Consider the following 17,118-nt stretch of genomic DNA (forward strand, 5'->3'; position numbering starts at 1 on the left):
ACCCACTCAAGAGAATGGCAAAATTGAAAACCCTAATTAAGCCAAGTGTTGGCAAAGGCAGCAGGCTATTGTCATTCTCATACACTGCTGGTGGGAGAGTAAAATATTATACTAGAAAAACATGTGGACATTTTCTAAAAAGGCCATATACCTACCACATGATCCAATGATTTCAAATCTAAATATTAATTCAAAAGAAACAACAGTAGATGCCCTCCTCTAAAACTTGTTCAATATACATAGAAGCTCTATTTCTGATAGCCAAAAATTTAGAAACAACCTAAATCCCATTGGAGATAAATAAACGAACATAACGCTCAACTCTGCACTGACAATAAATGACCTATAAATATATAGAATATAGATAAATCTTAAAATCCTTACTGTGAGAAAAGACTTCAGGATAAAAGAACACATTCTGATGGATTATAAATGATTGATAGCTACTGAAATCTGATCTTTGGTTCCCTGAGGTTGGGGTAGAGGAAGGATGGATCACGAAGCTACATGAGGAAATGTTCAGGATATTGTGAATGTTCTGTATCTTGACTGTGACATTGGTTTCAGGAATGTTTATATTTGTTAAATCTCATCGCATTTGAAATCTTATTAAATCAAGTTTAAAGTCTGCACTATATTTTCTGTAAATTATGCTTCAGTTAAGTTACTAATTTTAAAAAGGACATTGCATTAGACTCAAATATGTCTCAAAAACAAGCTAAAATATATAGCTATGTACCATACATAATATTCTGTTATGTAAACATCTTGTTAAAACTTAAATTTAAATCTACATATATTACAGAATGCTGTAGCTCACTGTTAGTGGCCAAAACTGAGGACGATGGCAGAGTCTGGTTTGATGCTCTCCAAATATGTTTCTGTGTCTTTGACACACAGTGAACAACATTCTCTAGCCCTCTCACATCTCTGTTACACATGAGATTAGTTCCTACAATGGTATGTGGGTAGAAGCGATGTCTCTTCTGTGCTGAGGCTCTTAAGGGTGCACTTTTTTCCTTATTTTGTATCTGTCTGTAATTCTCAGTCTCTGAATGCTGAAAATCTAAAAGGGTACTACAAAGTATGAAGTAGGGAACCGTGGGATTCTGGGGTGAGAGGAACCAGTGTTTTCTTATCTCTGACTGCAAAATGGTTCTGTGAAACGGGTGTAAGATGCTTCTTATTTTATTAAGCCACGGATATAGCTGAGGAACTGTTTTAGTTTCTAGATACTTTTTCAGACGATGCTGATGTCTAATTGAATAAGGAAATATCCAAATTCTCCATCTTAATGGGGGATGGACATTCAATTTGTCCCAGTCTATAAGGAAGTGACACACTTTCTGGAGACAAATCACATGTGCAGTTCTCATTTGTAGATAATCATGATGGAAACCCCACATGAATACATTATTGGTCATAATATAGAGCACAGAGGGCCAATGTAGGAGAGGCATGCTGTAGTAAAGAAAAGGAGGCTTAAAAATACAAAAAAGAAATTTGTTTAGAAACATGTAAAATACTCAAAGAACATTGAAATGGGAAGAAAAGTATATAGTTACCAGTAAAATTATCGTGTATGATAATGTTACCTCCATACGTACTTCAAAGTAACTGAAGTTTAAAGTCTGTTTGTTTGTTTTCTGTCTTAAATACTCTTGTTTAAAATGTTTGTTTTTGCAGTAGCTTACATTTTGAATCCAATAGAAACCTTCTCTAATGCCTGAGGAGATGTCATAAAATGAGTAAAATCATCCAGTTTTCTTTTGATCAGCAGACATGACATGCTTTAATTTCCACAAAAGTTAATCTATCGACAGAGTTCCATTTTTGAAAAGGGCTCTCAACATCCAATGTGTTGAAGAGACCAAGCATGCCATGGTCATGTGATTCAACATATGACATTTTTCTAATGATGCGGATGATCTAGATTTGGGTCAATTACGGGAATAAAAATAAAAAAGGAAAATTCACACCAATTACTAAGAGTCTGAAATACAATTTGTAGAATGATTTTTAACTTTCTTCTGAAAGTACTACTTGAAAATTAGATGGTGTTTCTTCACCAAGAGACTCTCCCATTGAGGGGGGCTCATGCCAAGAAGAGAAAAGTGGTTATAGAAAATAAACTCAGATGATTGCCAAAAAAGCAGCGTTCAATTTAATTGGCACACAAGAGAAGATTCCCCCAGGTGTGTGTGTGGCTGCTTCCTATTTAAGAGAAGCCAACATTTGACGCCAGCAAGAATGTCATAGAATTACAGTGGCTCCTCAACATGACAGAAGAACTGAACTAGATTACAGGTTAATAAACACCTCCACTCACATAGACGTCTTCATGCAAATCTATAAAGGTAATTTGTAATTGTTTTGTTAGACTATTTTATTTAAAGATAGTTCTTAATTTGAGGATCAAGATACAAATAATAAAACAGAAAAGCATGAATTCTAAAATCTTTAATTGAAAATGAGTTAAGTACTTAAGATAACTCGCATATTCTTACCATTCTTAATTACAAAGTAATATAAAATTAGATATGTCAAATAACAATAATAAAGAAATTTATAATCAGCATTATTCATTTAAGGTAATTTTGAAAACCAGTACTAATGAAAAAAGAGAAATGTAAGAGAATATTTACCTAGAGCTTTATTTAACAAAGTCTTAAGACAAGAACCTCAGTTGATGAGGCTAACAGTTGAAGATGGGTATAGTAGATGATGAGATAAGAAACATGATCTTTGTTGTATATTTGTATTATAAAGTTAGAAAACAAATATTACTATAGGGTAGTGGAAATTGTCAAGCAGTACTGACTGCCTGATATTGAATGGCATTAATATGAAGTGAATCATGATAGCGTGTGTGTGTGTGTGTGTGTGAGTGTATCTGTGTATTTAAGTTTCATTCATAGGCTGCAGCCATTCACATACCAGTTTAAATAATGACTGGCTTTAATCAAAGTTACACTTTATTAGGCAAAATTACAAAGGGAAAATAGTGAAAAGAAATTGTTTTTGGTTCAAAAGAAGTATATGACATTAGAATCTTACCTAGGAGAGAAATGTAACAAATATAGAGATGAATAAGTCATATGTATTGATTAAGGGATAATTGTATTTATCATACATTGTAGGGGAGTGTTAATAAAGAAAGTTTTTGAAAACTACGATGGCTTTAATGTTTTCCATATTTAGCATGAATAAGGGGAGAGGTACATAAAGTAGCATGATAATATTGCATTTATTTACTCCCTAGTAACAACAAATGCTCTAAGAAAATTATTCTCATTAGAATATAAATGGAGGACTTAAAACTCATTTGAAGTAAAAATTAAACAAAAGCTTTAAGGGAAACACTTTAAACTGAAAGAAGATAGAATAAATCAATCAACTCGGAAAAAAAGAACTGATGAATCCAGAGAAGTGCAATAGCTAAAGCCTGTATCATACTTTCACTCTTCTTCAGGTGAAATAATTAGGTATTATTTCTGCACTAGAAGCTTTAAAAAAGAATGCACACTTCACATTTTCTCTGTTATCATTACATCCAAGTATAAAAAATATCTATTAAGTTTTATTTCTTGGATCGATTTTAATTGTATATCAGTTCCTTTCTGAGGTTTCAAAATTCATTTTCTAGAAACAGAGTAAGGTGATGGTGTACATAAGTTTAGAGATTGTAGAAATACGTTCATGCAACTAATGCAGTTAACAGAAGAGGAAAGTGTGGCTCAAGAACATTAATAAATTAACCATTCTGAATTTACATATTTGCAGATGGAGAACAAACTAAAAACAGAAAAATCAAATATGACAACAATAACAGAATTTGTTCTTTTGGGGTTTTCTGATATTCCCAATAGCCAATGGATTCTTTTCGGGATATTTTTGGTCATCTATCTGACTATCATGATGTGCAACAGCATCATAATTTTGATAACCAGAATTGACCCCGTCCTCCAGACACCCATGTATTTCTTTCTTAACAATTTCTCCTTTTCAGAAATCTGTTATGTAACAACCACTGTCCCAAGAATGCTCATGGATCTTTTGACCCAGAAAGGAAACATTTCTTTGGTTGCTTGTGCTGTGCAAATGTGTTTTTTTCTTATAATTGGAGGCTCAGAGTGTCTCCTCCTGACAATGATGGCCTATGACCGCTATGTGGCTATTTGTAACCCTCTGCACTACCCTCTGGTCATGAACCACAAGGTCTGTGTCCAGCTGGCCATTGTCGCCTGGGTTGGTGCAGCTCCAGCCGTAATTGGGGAGACATATCAGATTTTTTCTCTGCCCTTTTGTGGGTCTAACACAATTAATCATTTCTTCTGTGACATCCCCCCAGTTCTCAAGCTTGCTTGTGGGGACACGTTTCTGAATGAGGTCACAGTTTGTGTAGTTACTGTAGTATATATCATTGTTCCATTTCTATTGATCGTTATCTCCTATGGCAAAATTATTGCTAACATTCTCAAAATATCATCAGCCAGCGGGAGAGCAAAAGCCTTTTCCACCTGTTCTTCTCACCTGATCGTTGTGGTCTTATTTTATGGAACGGGTATTTTCACTTATTTCCAACCCAAAACAAATCAATCTGAAGGAACTGGAAAAGTGATCTCTCTTTTCTACACTGTTTTGATCCCAACATTGAATCCTATCATATACACTCTGAGAAACAAAGACATCATGATGGCATTGAGAAAACTATTAAGTAGCTTATTACGATGATGCAAAGACTTGAAATTATAGAAAAAGACATGCTTGTAGGTTTGCCGTGTAGAGAGATCAGAAAATATCTAGTCTTATGCTTATGTTTCTAAATAATGATGATGAATATCATCATAGCAACCTCACTTTATGTTAAGGAACCTTAGTATCATATGGTTAAGTAAAGGACTTCTTTGTAATCAAAGCACAATTTATCTCGATTATAACAATCTAATTTGAACATCTCTGTTTCCTCTCTTTGTGAACTAGTGAGTTAAGAGATTGCCTGAGCAATACAATGTTGATTAACTGAGTGTGTTTTATAACCAGGGATTAGAGTCATGATCTGTGATTTATTTTCTTTAACATTCCCATCCCTTCAGATTTCTTTACTAACCTCCTCTTTACTCTGATTTGACTTAGCCAATGTGGGGGAAAAAAAACAAAAAACAAAAAACAGCAGCAGCTGAGATGGTGGAAGCAGGGTAATCTTTGTATTTATTTTGTATTTTTTCTTGTCTCTCTGAAGTCACCATCCATGGTGATTTAAGACTACAAACCCCCTCCTCTATTATCTCAACTCTCACTTTCCTCTAATAATGTCATTCCTTCCCCCTGAGCTTTAGGTTTTATTTTGGTAATGTCTATTTAGGGTTAGAATTTCCCAGTGTTTTCACTCTAAACTATTCATATCAACATGTATTGGGTTGAATGTTGCCCTCTTTAAGTATATGTTCATCTAGACCTGTAGATGTAAGCTTATTGAAGAAAAATGAAAAGGCTTTTTCAGATATAGTAAATTAAAGAAGTGAGATCATCCTGGCTTAAAGTGGATGCTAAATCCTATGACCAGTGTCCTTCTGAGACAGCAAGGCACAGAACATTTAGAAATAGTTGTAGAGACACAGAGAAGAGCATGTGAAGATGGAGACAGAGATTGGAGTGATACAGCCACATCAAGGAAAGCCAAGAACCACTAAAACCTGGAAGAAGCAAAGGATGATTCTCTGTTGGAAGGAGTGAGACCTGGCCAGCACTGTGATTTTGGACTCTGGATACTAGAACTGTGAAAGACTAATTTTTTATTGTTTTAAGCCACCTAATTTGTAGTAATTTATTACAGTAGACCAAAGAAAGTAATACACCATATAAATAGTCTGGAATGAATTCTGTATCCTTTTGTGGCAGTAATTTGGCATTTTTTTTTCTTTTGAGTGTAAAATCAAAATACTTATCCTTTTAGATTAAAAACTGTGTCAATATAACCTCATGAATATATTTGCCCAAGAATGAGAATTACATGTGTTTATTTGTTCAAAACTGTTTATTAAAGAATATTTTCGAGGGCAAAGAAAAAAAGCAAAAAGAAGGCACTCTCAGTTGAAACTTATAAAGACACTGGAGAACATCTACACCATTCAACCCTAGAGCATCTCAAGACAGTGTTTGAGATCTGCTTCATGAAGGCATTCCAAGATTTCCTGACACGTGAGAAAGAATGTATATGTACTAAAAATCATAACTCTATTTTATAAAACAAAAGGAATAGTGCTTTATAATTTTACATAATATTTTGCATGTTCATGTTAGCAGTGGATGTTTATTCCGTTCACAGCAGCAATATCTGGGAGAATGTGGATTAGAAGAAAATACAGACTACCTCACAGTAGTAAGACTTCAAATAATTTCTGTTATTTATCATATTTTTATTTATTGTTTGGTTTTATTACAAAGAGAGTGCAAAATGTAAATCTCAAAAAATAACTTTTCTCTCTTTTTAAATTAAGGTATAATTGATAATTAATATTATATTAATCTCAGATGTATAAAATTAGTTAATGTTTCTACATACTGTTAAATGATCACTATGATAAGTTTACTTAACATCCACTACCATATGTAGTTACAAAATTTTTTTCTTATGATGAGGACTTTCAACTTTCAAATATGCAATAGTGTATTATAAACTAGAGTCATCATGGTGTATCATCATGATCCTTGAAAGAATCAACAAATTTTTATGAACAGAAAGGAATCGGAATATATAACATTTAGAAAAGAATCGGAATATATAACATTTAGTTCTTTAAAAATAACTAAAAGGGCTATAACAATAGATATAGAGATGGACAAATTTAAGATTTTTAAAAATGGACATAGTAATAATTAATGACTTCCAGTGAGCACTGAATAATGACAAATGAAAGAATACTCAAATCAGAAAAGAATAAAGAATTCGTGGTACATACACAATGGATTATTGTTCAACTATAAGAAAAGATGAAATCCTGCCATTTGTGACAACATGGACGGATGGATCTTGAGATAATCATGCTAAGTGAGATACGTTAGATAGAAAAAGTTGACAACCATATGATTTCACTCATGTGTGGGATATAAAACTGAAACAAACGAAAAAACAAACTTGACAAATGAACAGAGAATCATGACATGGACAGTGGATTAGTGGTTACCAGAGGGAAGGTGTGGAAGGAAAAGGTATATAGGGGTAAAATAGGTTAAATATTTGGTGACAGAAGGAAATCTAATGTTGGGTGTAGGACACGCAATGCAATACATATATAACAAACAGTTGAATTGTATGCTTAAAATTTATTTGATTTTATTAATCGATGTCAGCCCAATAACCCATAATTGAAAAAAAAAAGGAAAAAAAAAGTCAAAAAGTAATCAAGGAGGAAATTCACAGTATTTAACAAAATAGAATGATAACATACAATGTTACAATTATACAAACACTGACAAATACAAATTTTGACCTTTGACAAATCAAAAAGAAAAAAATGTGTATGATGTTCAGAGATTACATTAGTGGTAAATTTATAAAGTGGGCATGTGTCTTTTTTTCAGTACGAAAAAAAGTATAAAAAATGTTTTCATTACTTGTGATAAAAAATAATTTGAATTTTTAAAAATTCAAAAATAGCAATGTAAGAGAAGAAAAATTTTAAATACTTAAAAAACTAAAAGGTTTAAAAAATCAGATTATTTAAATCTACACGTTAACGACAATAAAACAGCTATATTAAATTTTTAGAATCTCACCATGTTGTCAATTAGAAAAACATTTTCTCTGAAATGTCAAATCATGAATCAAAAAAATATATTCAATCTATACAATAGAATCAAACCTGCACTAGCAAGCTCACAAGCAGAGGGCACTTCAGGAACCACATGGAACCACAGAGCCTCTCTGCACGTGCCCTTTCCTCTATTACAGGTCACCACTGGAGGCCTGACACACACTCAGCAGCAGAAACCTTCCAGTGTCCTTATTCCCTCTCCATGTTAGACTGCAGGTTTTCTTGAAGTCAGAACTGTGTAAGGAATCTGCTGCTGGAGAGTTGAGAGAGCCAGGGCAGTTGGGGTGGGGTTACTATTCCTCTTGGTCATGTAACAAGCCAGGATTGTAAAACCCATTAGGACATTGCAGACCATCAGTAAAGAAACTGACTGGGGTCTACAGAGTAGTGTTAGACTTTACAGAGCCTGTCATAATGCCCACTGGTCTTATTTTAGACAAGAGATATGAGTTTCTATGAGAAAAAAAAGTCTATTTCTTATTGAAACAAAGATTTCTTATCTATAAATGCAAAACCAACTGTACATAAACTACTGAACAGAAAAAACACAGCTATAACTAAAATTAGAATAGAATGTATGAATTATTTTGTGTCAATATGATTTTGTATTGACATTTTTCATTTTTTTTAGAACACCGTAGAATTCCAAGGATCAAGATTCAGCAGATACTCACCAAGTAAAGAAGTTTTTAAGCTCAAAATTGGCACTCAAAACAGAACTGGAATTTTGGATTTCTTATTTCCATTGTGATAAAGGAATTGAAAACAAAACTGATACCAAAATACTTGGAAGATCATTAAAACCTACATAAGTATGGCATATTTGTATTAATAATCCATCAGGTAAATATCTAAAACTCATTTGTACCAAACCTTTTTGAACAAGCAAAATACTGGTATATCTTTATACATGCTTCTATGACTCACTGCAGAAAAAAGATGTATGCTGCGTCAAGGAAGAATAAATCTTATTTTTTTCCCTAAAACGTATCATTTTTTAGAAGCGATTTTTATTGAGAATGGAAGAATTAAAATAATAACATGCAAACATGGGACCTCTGACTCCTTAGCCATTTTTTATTTTTTTCCCTCATGGAATCGTTCTGTTGACCTTAAAAATAAACGTTTATTTGAGATCAAAGAATAGCTGTTTGGGAAACACTGATTCAGCCAGAAACACAAATAGTGTTCCAGTATGAGGTAAAGACAAGGGGTATCCATGAGAAAGGGAAGGGAAACAATTACATAAATAGGTGAAATAAATTTCTATAGGTGCAAATATCCTAAGTTATTCTTTAGCCAAATGAGGTGGTGCGAATTCTAAGGAATGTTTTATTTCAGTCCTTTGGTCAGATATTTGCTTTCTTGTTAGCTCTGAAAATGGTTGTTTGGTATACAATGTTGCTTTGGCCCAATTAAAAGGTTATTTTACTCAAGTCAAACATTCCAAAGTTTTCAGGAGTAAGCATTCAAGGCAATTCCTCTGGGATAGGGGCTCTGACTCCATTTTGAAGTCATTCCATCTATGTTATTTTTCATGTTTCTTTATAGGGTGAAAAGAGAGCTAAAAACTTGAAGACAGTACTTCAGTATTTCATCTGTTAGGCAAACGTGTGATAATTATATTTTATAATGATTTGTGCTTTTCAAATTGGATTCCTATCTGTGTCATCTCAGATATCAAAACGAGTGTTTTTTGTTTGTTTGTTTGTTTGTTTTAATGAGAACAGCTATTCTCACAGATGATGAGTCACTTCAGGTTATAAGAACTAGGCAGAGTTCCCAAAATCATATCATCTATGCAATTCATTCCATAAAGTCATTATTAATTAGCCAATCAATTCGTATAAAGAAAGGTATCAAATACTACTACGAGAAGGGATATGAAAAATGAAAGCTCTTGAAATAAAATACCTGGTGATAACGTTCCTTGATCTTGATAGTTCAATTAAATAAGAATACAATTTCAAAGCAAAGTCCATGCGGAATGAGCAAGAGTTATAACAGTACTCTAATTAAGGAAAGGCACGTGCTGTACTTGGAAAAGGTTACCTGGAAGAGTTGAGTTACCAAAAAGTACACTTGAAAATTATATGCTGAGCATTCCCCTGAGACCTGTGACAGATATAAATCATTCTCTTCTAGGAATCCGTTTGGTAAAATGTGGAGTAAAATAACTCACTTTGCTCTGTATACAAACAAATAATAAAAATGCACATTCTAGAACCTTTCAATTCTACTAAAATATAGTCTCCTATTATGTGTTAATTGTTTGATATGGTTAGAATTTAGCATATCTTCACTGTTGCATTCAGGTTTGCTCTTTAATGCTGGGTTATAAAATGATGGAATTTAAATAGAAATAAGAAAATGTATATGTTCATTTCTCAATCTTCTTTTGTCAATAGAAAACAAACCAAAAGGATAAATGACTAATTTCACTATTTTTCCAGATGGAACGGCAAGAAGAAACAACCAGAAGCAAATTCTACTTCAATGATGAAATTTCGTCGTTGGAGATTTTCTTGTATTTTCAACCTCAGAATGTTTCTTTTTCTGATATTTTCTTGTGCGCGTGATCATCCTGATGGAAATGTCATCATTACTCTCATGAGTAGACTAGTCCAGGCTTTCCAAACTCTGATGTATTTTTTCCCAGTAATTTATCCTTCCAGAAATCTGTTATGTATCTGTAGCTCTGTCTAGAATACTCATAAAACTTTGGACTCTGAAAAGAAATATTGTTTTCTTTGACTGTACTGCAAAAATATGTTTTATCTTTGTGCTTGGAAACCCAGAATGCTTTCTCCTGACAGTGATGGCCTATAATTGCTATGTGACCATTTGTCGTGTTCTGCAATATCCTGTAGTTAGAAACCACAAGCTCTGCATCCAGCTGAGAGTGACTGGCTCTTGGATCAGTAGAATTCCAGTCAGGATATGACTGACATGTCAGATTTTCTCTCTGCCATTTTGTGGTTCTAACCTCATCCACCACTTCTGTGACATCTCCGTAATACTCAATCTGGCCTGTGGGGACACATTTTTAAATTAGATGTTGGTCTTTACACTTGCTGTGCTGTTTCTTAAGATCCCTTTCCTGGTGATTCTTGGCTCCTACAGTAAAACCATTCCTACCCCACTGAAATCGTCATCAGTGACAGGATGAGTCAAAGGTTTCTCTATTTTCCCATCTCACATTCTGGCTTTATTCAGCAGATTTGGAATCATTTCATATGTATGACCCAAATCCAAATATTTTTCCAAAAGAGACAAATTTCTCTCTCTTTCCTACACCATTGTCATTCTGATGTTTAACCCCATGGTATACAATCTGAGGAAGAAGGATGTCACGATGACCTTGAAAAAATAGCTACCTTGATGTTTAATGTCTCAGTCACTGATTTGAACTCATTATCTGTTTTCACTTGAAATTCTGCTGTTTTCTAATTAGAAGTTGCCTTGCAGTTTGCTTTTCTGCCTTAATATGTTTTAATTATTCTTATTCTTTCTTAAACTTCCACTTTATTCTGTATTTTGTGATGTCATGGTTATAATCCAAATCTGGTTGGATTTACAATAAAAAACTAAATTTTTTAGCAAATCATATATATTGAAATAGTCTCTGTCGGCATTGTATCATATATCTAGTTATTCACATCTCAATATTTTTTCCTAAAAATTAGTGTATATATATTCTAGTTCCTCTCCTACTTTGTTTTTATCATTTATTTAAAAAAAGACATTAGCTTGTAAAGAGAACTGTGTATTGCAAGCCTTATGAGCATATTTGTTTAATGACTATTGAACATGGATACACTTGAATATTTAAGAGCTCATACTTCAGAATAGTGTAGATGAGAGGGTTTTAAATAAATTACATTAATTTAAGTGGATTTAAATGTTTAAAATAGAAATTGACCCTTCATATAATTTAGAAAAAAAAGCCAGATAATTTGTAAACCTAATATAAATGCAATACAATGAAACTCTTCAAAGGTAACGCATATTTACTTCCTCTGCTTGGTGTTAGTCAAATATTTTTAATAAAATTATTAGCCATAGTAGAAAACACCGATCAGTTGAATGCATTGATGAAAAATTACTCTTCTTCCAAAGAAGCCATTCAGAGTAAATTTTTCAACACAAGTTATTTAATATACCACTTATGAAGAACAGATCCCAGTCCAAAGCACAGAAACCTCAAAAGCAAAGGTGACAGGATACTTAAAGTGGCGTTTTGCAGAAGGGGCAACCCAAATGGCAGGGGAAATGAAAATAGCTCATTAGTAACCAGTAAAATGCAAATTAATACCAAATGAGATCGCTGACACACTCACTTGAAAGACAAAAAAAAGTTTAAATAAATAAATGAAGTCTAACCATATCACACATGGAAAGGATGTAGAGCAATGACACTCTCCTCCGATGTTGGCATGTGCATTGGGACACCACTCTAGCAGGGCAGCCTGCCTTCATCTCAAGACTCTTACTCCTCAGCACACAATCTAAGAAAGTGCCTGTGTACTTGTGCCAGGGATGCATCCCAAAACGTTCATCTTTGCATTATTCTTAATGTCAAATCCTTATCGAATTAGAATGGAAAATGACTGTGATAACTTCGCACAGAGCAACTCCAGAGAGTGACAAAAGTGAATAAAATGCAATTAAATCCAACATGGATGAAGCATACTGTTGAGCAAAACAAGCCATAATCATAATGTCCATATTGTTGTACTTAAAACAGATAGTGTTTAGAACACCCAGTAATTATATTTTTTCTATTGTTTCTCTATTTTCTAAATTTTCTTTAATGAACATGTTTATAACAAAAATAATCTAGTACTCTTTATTATTTTTGTGCCAGACTAATATCGTTCCTGAAAATACTTCCGGAAAATGAATTTGCCTTGTATCCTGAAAAATAATAATCAACTACAAACACATATTCAAGATTGGTGATACTACTGAATTGGTTTGGAGAAATGAATTAAAACTTCTGTGTAAGAACTTACTTAAAACTAAGCCTCATATAATTTCCAACACTTAAAACAGATAAAGAAATAACTTCCATTTCTGATTAAGATTCACTGAGTCTCAGTGAGCCGGTCTTCTTGTTGCAAGCACTAGAAAAACTTGGATAAGTTATTATTATTATTAATTATTATTATTATTATTTTAGGTGAGGCAACCCTTGGTCGACCTCACAGATTGCAAGGACCTTGTCAGCTTATAATCCCTCAATTTTTTTACTTTTTTACACCGACAGCACCTGGTCTTCCTAAGTGGTCTCCCATCCAAGAACTAACCAGGCCCGACCATGCTTAGCTTCTGAGATCAGATGGGATGGGCATAGACAAAAAAATGTGATATTGAAAAACATATAATTTAGAAGCATCGTATAGTTGTGGGAGGAAAAAGAGTGTGGAACAATATCAAAATTAAGACTTAGTTGCAGAGAGAAAAGCCTCATGATTATTCAGAGTAGCTTACAACATTTTGTAAGTACAAACTTGTTGCATTATCATGTTACTGAATAACTTAACAGATGTTCATGTTTCATTGGTTGATTCAAAGAGTAAACACAATTGTGACATTGATCAATGACACCTGCTTCTTTCTCTCGAAACAAAATCCATTCCATTTCCTATGTCAGTAGATAGATGATAGACACAGATAGACAGATGACAGACAGATGATTGATAGATACATAGTTAATTGATAAACAGACAGATGATTGATAGACGGACAGAGGATTGATAGATGATAGATAGATAGATAGATAGATAGATAGATAGATAGATAGATAGACAGATAGACAGATAGACAGATAGACAGACAGATGGGCAGGCAGGCAGACAGACAGATGATAGATGAAGTTGAGTGTCTATATGTTTAGGGGATGATTTTCCTGTCTTTTCTGTGAACTTTCTTCATTTGTTTCGTCCATTTTTCTATTTATATTTTGGACCGTGCCTCAGTATTTAAGAATAAGCCAAAGGCACTTATTTGAGATATTATTTGTTATTACTTTTTCTTTTATATCAATTCTATTTCACTTCAACTTTAGGATTCGTTTCTTATTATCATGCAGAATTATTTATTTTCACAGAAGTTTTTTTGTTTTCCAATTTTTTGGTCCTGCATTCTAAATTTTGAGTTAAACTTTCCTTACACCAATATTATAAAAACCTTTCTTTAGAATAGTTTCCTAATATCATTCTCTAAAATATTTAAACCAGTTTATCATTTGGACTTTTTCCTGTTATAATAGAAGGTACTAAAAATACCTTATTATTTTTCCTGTAAGGCTGTCAATCTTTTGTATGTCTGTATTTTGCCAATTTGGTAGACTATCTTCATTAAATGATGTTGTCACTTGTATTTGACCTGTTTCTGGAATTTCTACTCTGTGGCATCAGAAGGTCTCTCTAACCATGCATAATACTACACTGTGCTAATTATGAGGCTTTAGAATTCCCTTTCGGCTGAGCTATTTCTCAAATGTGCTTCCGCAGTAGCTGGCCTCTCACTCCTTTGCTGTGTGCTGTGTCTCATCTGGTTCCCCTGTGAAGCCTCTCACCACCCACTGTTCCTCACTGGCCTTCTGTAACTGCATATGCCTCGCAGCACTTTGTGATTAACTTTCCTAGTCACTCGCTTTAATATCACATGACTGTAAAAGTTCCCTCTCTTGGAAATATTTTTTCTTCTTAATCATAAATCCTTAGAAATCACTATTTACTAAGTGATAGGAAGCAATATCCAATTTTTATCATGAGACATTGATCCCAACTCAAGATTCTTACATAATTTTAGTGCTGAAAAAAATCTGTCTTTCCCAGACTTGAAGCCTATTTGCTTGGCATCTTTTCCATGATCTCAGTTGGACTTCTCCGAGATTCCCATATTTATTATAGGTAAAGTTTAAAAGTATTCACATCTTAAAGTTGTAAAGTGAAAATTAGAAATTGTAGTGAAATGATGCATAAGACAGGAAAAATATCCCCCCATTAAGATTAATCTTGGGTTAAAGGTTTAATTGTTTGGAACATGATTAATACATTCAACAGCTAAATCTCAGGATTGCTTAGGTGGTCATGAAGAATCAGATAACATATAAGTTTATTATGTAAAAATCATATTTGTCATCAGAACATCTATTACAACTGTTCCACAGGCCTGGAGAATATAAGAAAAACAAGTTTAAGATCTCAATCTAACAGGAACACAGGTTCCTCACGGAGCATTCATAGTAGATAAGGTAAAAATTAGATGTGTGTCGATTTTGGATGGTCTCAAATAGTGTTGCCCGACACCCAACTCGTGTCTAAGAAATAAGATGCCTTGTGCATTCTAGTCCATGGAGAAGATGAAAAAAGAGAATTCTGAGTAGATGAGTGCCGTCAGGAAAAAGCAAAATATAACAATTCAGAGAGTGCCAAACATATACTTTTAATTAGAAATTTAAATATGTCAGGTGGATGCTTGAGTTGGAGATAACTACTTTTATTTAAAGAGCATGTTATGTTTAGAAAGAACAAATTTTTTTATTAGTTTCAAGTATACAGTATATTGGTTAGACATTTGTGTAGTTTATAAATGATCCCTCTAATTACTCTTTCTCTCTTCTGGCTCTCCCCCTAGCCATTACATTAATGCTAACTACAATCCTTATTGTGTGCTCCTCATCCCTGTGACCATCTAGCAACTACTATTTGTATTTCTTTAACCCTTCACCCCATTCTCTCAACCTCCCAAGCTCCTCCCCTCAGGCCATCACCGGATTGTCTTCTATATTTGTGAATCTGTTTTTTTATTGGTTTCTTCTTTTTGTTCCTTAGATACCATATATAAATGAAATCATATGGTATTTTTTTTTCTCTGTTTGGCATTTCACTCAGTGTAATAACCTCCAGGTACATCCATGTCATTGCAAATGGTAGGATTTATTTATTTTTTTAATAGCTGAGTAATATTCCATTTTACATATGAACCATAATTTTTTTTATCCAATCATCTGTTGATTGGCATTTAGGTTGCTTCTGTACCTTGGCTATTGTAAATTGTGCTGCCATGAACATAGAGGTGCACAGATCTTTACGGAATATTATTTTGGTTTTCTTTAGATAAATACCCAGAAGTGGAATTGCTGGGTCATAGAGAGAACAATACTTTTTTAACAATATGGCATATCTCTCTCTCTCTCTCTCTCTCTCTCTCTCTGTATATATATATATATATATATATATATATATATATATATATATATATATATATATATATAGATCTATATATATATATCTCTATAGATATATATAGATATATATATATATCTACATATATATCTATAGAGATATATATATAGATCTATATATATATATATATTTACACTGTGTGTTCACCTTTCATAGTTAGATTTCTTTCTGTCACCACATATTTGATCCTCTTTACATCATGTACCTCCCCACTCCCACCATCCCCTATCTTCTGTGTTATTTATTCGTTCATATTGTTAAGGTGAACAGGAAGAAGAGAGTTAAAGATTTTCTTCTGTTTCTACGTATTGCAATTTTAGGCTTTTGGATTTGAAATATATTCCCAAAATGCAAAACCAACAAATAGAAACACTGGATATCTATCCTGGGTCACTGGATTAGAAACCATTTTTTTAATGTGTCCTTCTCTACAACTGTAGATCTCACCAGTTCAATCACTTTGTTGCTTTGGGGACACCTTTATGATGGAGATGTTGATTGATGTGGTTACTGTTTTAGTTGTTGCAATTCTTTTTATGTTAATTCTTGGATCTTATGTGAAAATAATCTTGACCATCCTGAAGCTGCCATCAGCAATTGGGTGAGTCAGGCGTTCTCTACTTGTTCTTCCCATCTCATGGTTGTGGCTTCATTCTTTGGATCTGGTGACATTGCATATTTGAGACCAAAGTCCAGTCATTCCCCAGTAATGGACAAATTTCTTTCTCTTTTTTACACCACTGTGACACCAGTGTTTAACCCCATAATAAATTGTCTGAGAAACAAAGAAGTTGTGCGTGCACTGAGAAAAATCCTACTGAAATGGATTGTTTGGGACTATAAAACATAACTCAATAAAATTTATTTCTTGTTTATCATTGTCTCCCTACATTACTTTTGGTCTTTCTCACTATGTGTAGGAATCTTATTCACTTTTCATAGGTAGTCTCATATTTTTATCTCACATAAAATAATTCTGCTCCGATTTTTAATTACCTAATTCAAAACACATGTCCTTAGTCATTTGAGAAATGCACATCAAA

General features: G+C 33.3%; 2 pseudogenes; both read left to right on the forward strand.

The window, feature by feature from the left end:
• The first annotated feature begins 2,341 nt into the window (after window positions 1–2,341).
• LOC120613072 (olfactory receptor 10AG1-like) lies at window positions 2,342–4,734 on the forward strand (annotated as a pseudogene).
• On the forward strand, window positions 4,731–16,925 carry LOC120613073 (olfactory receptor 10AG1-like; annotated as a pseudogene).
• The last annotated feature ends 193 nt before the right edge of the window (window positions 16,926–17,118 follow it).

The sequence above is a fragment of the Pteropus medius genome, unplaced genomic scaffold (genome assembly GCF_902729225.1).
Source record: "Pteropus medius unplaced genomic scaffold, Ma_sr-lr_union100, whole genome shotgun sequence".
In the NCBI taxonomy this organism is placed as follows: domain Eukaryota; kingdom Metazoa; phylum Chordata; class Mammalia; order Chiroptera; family Pteropodidae; genus Pteropus; species Pteropus medius.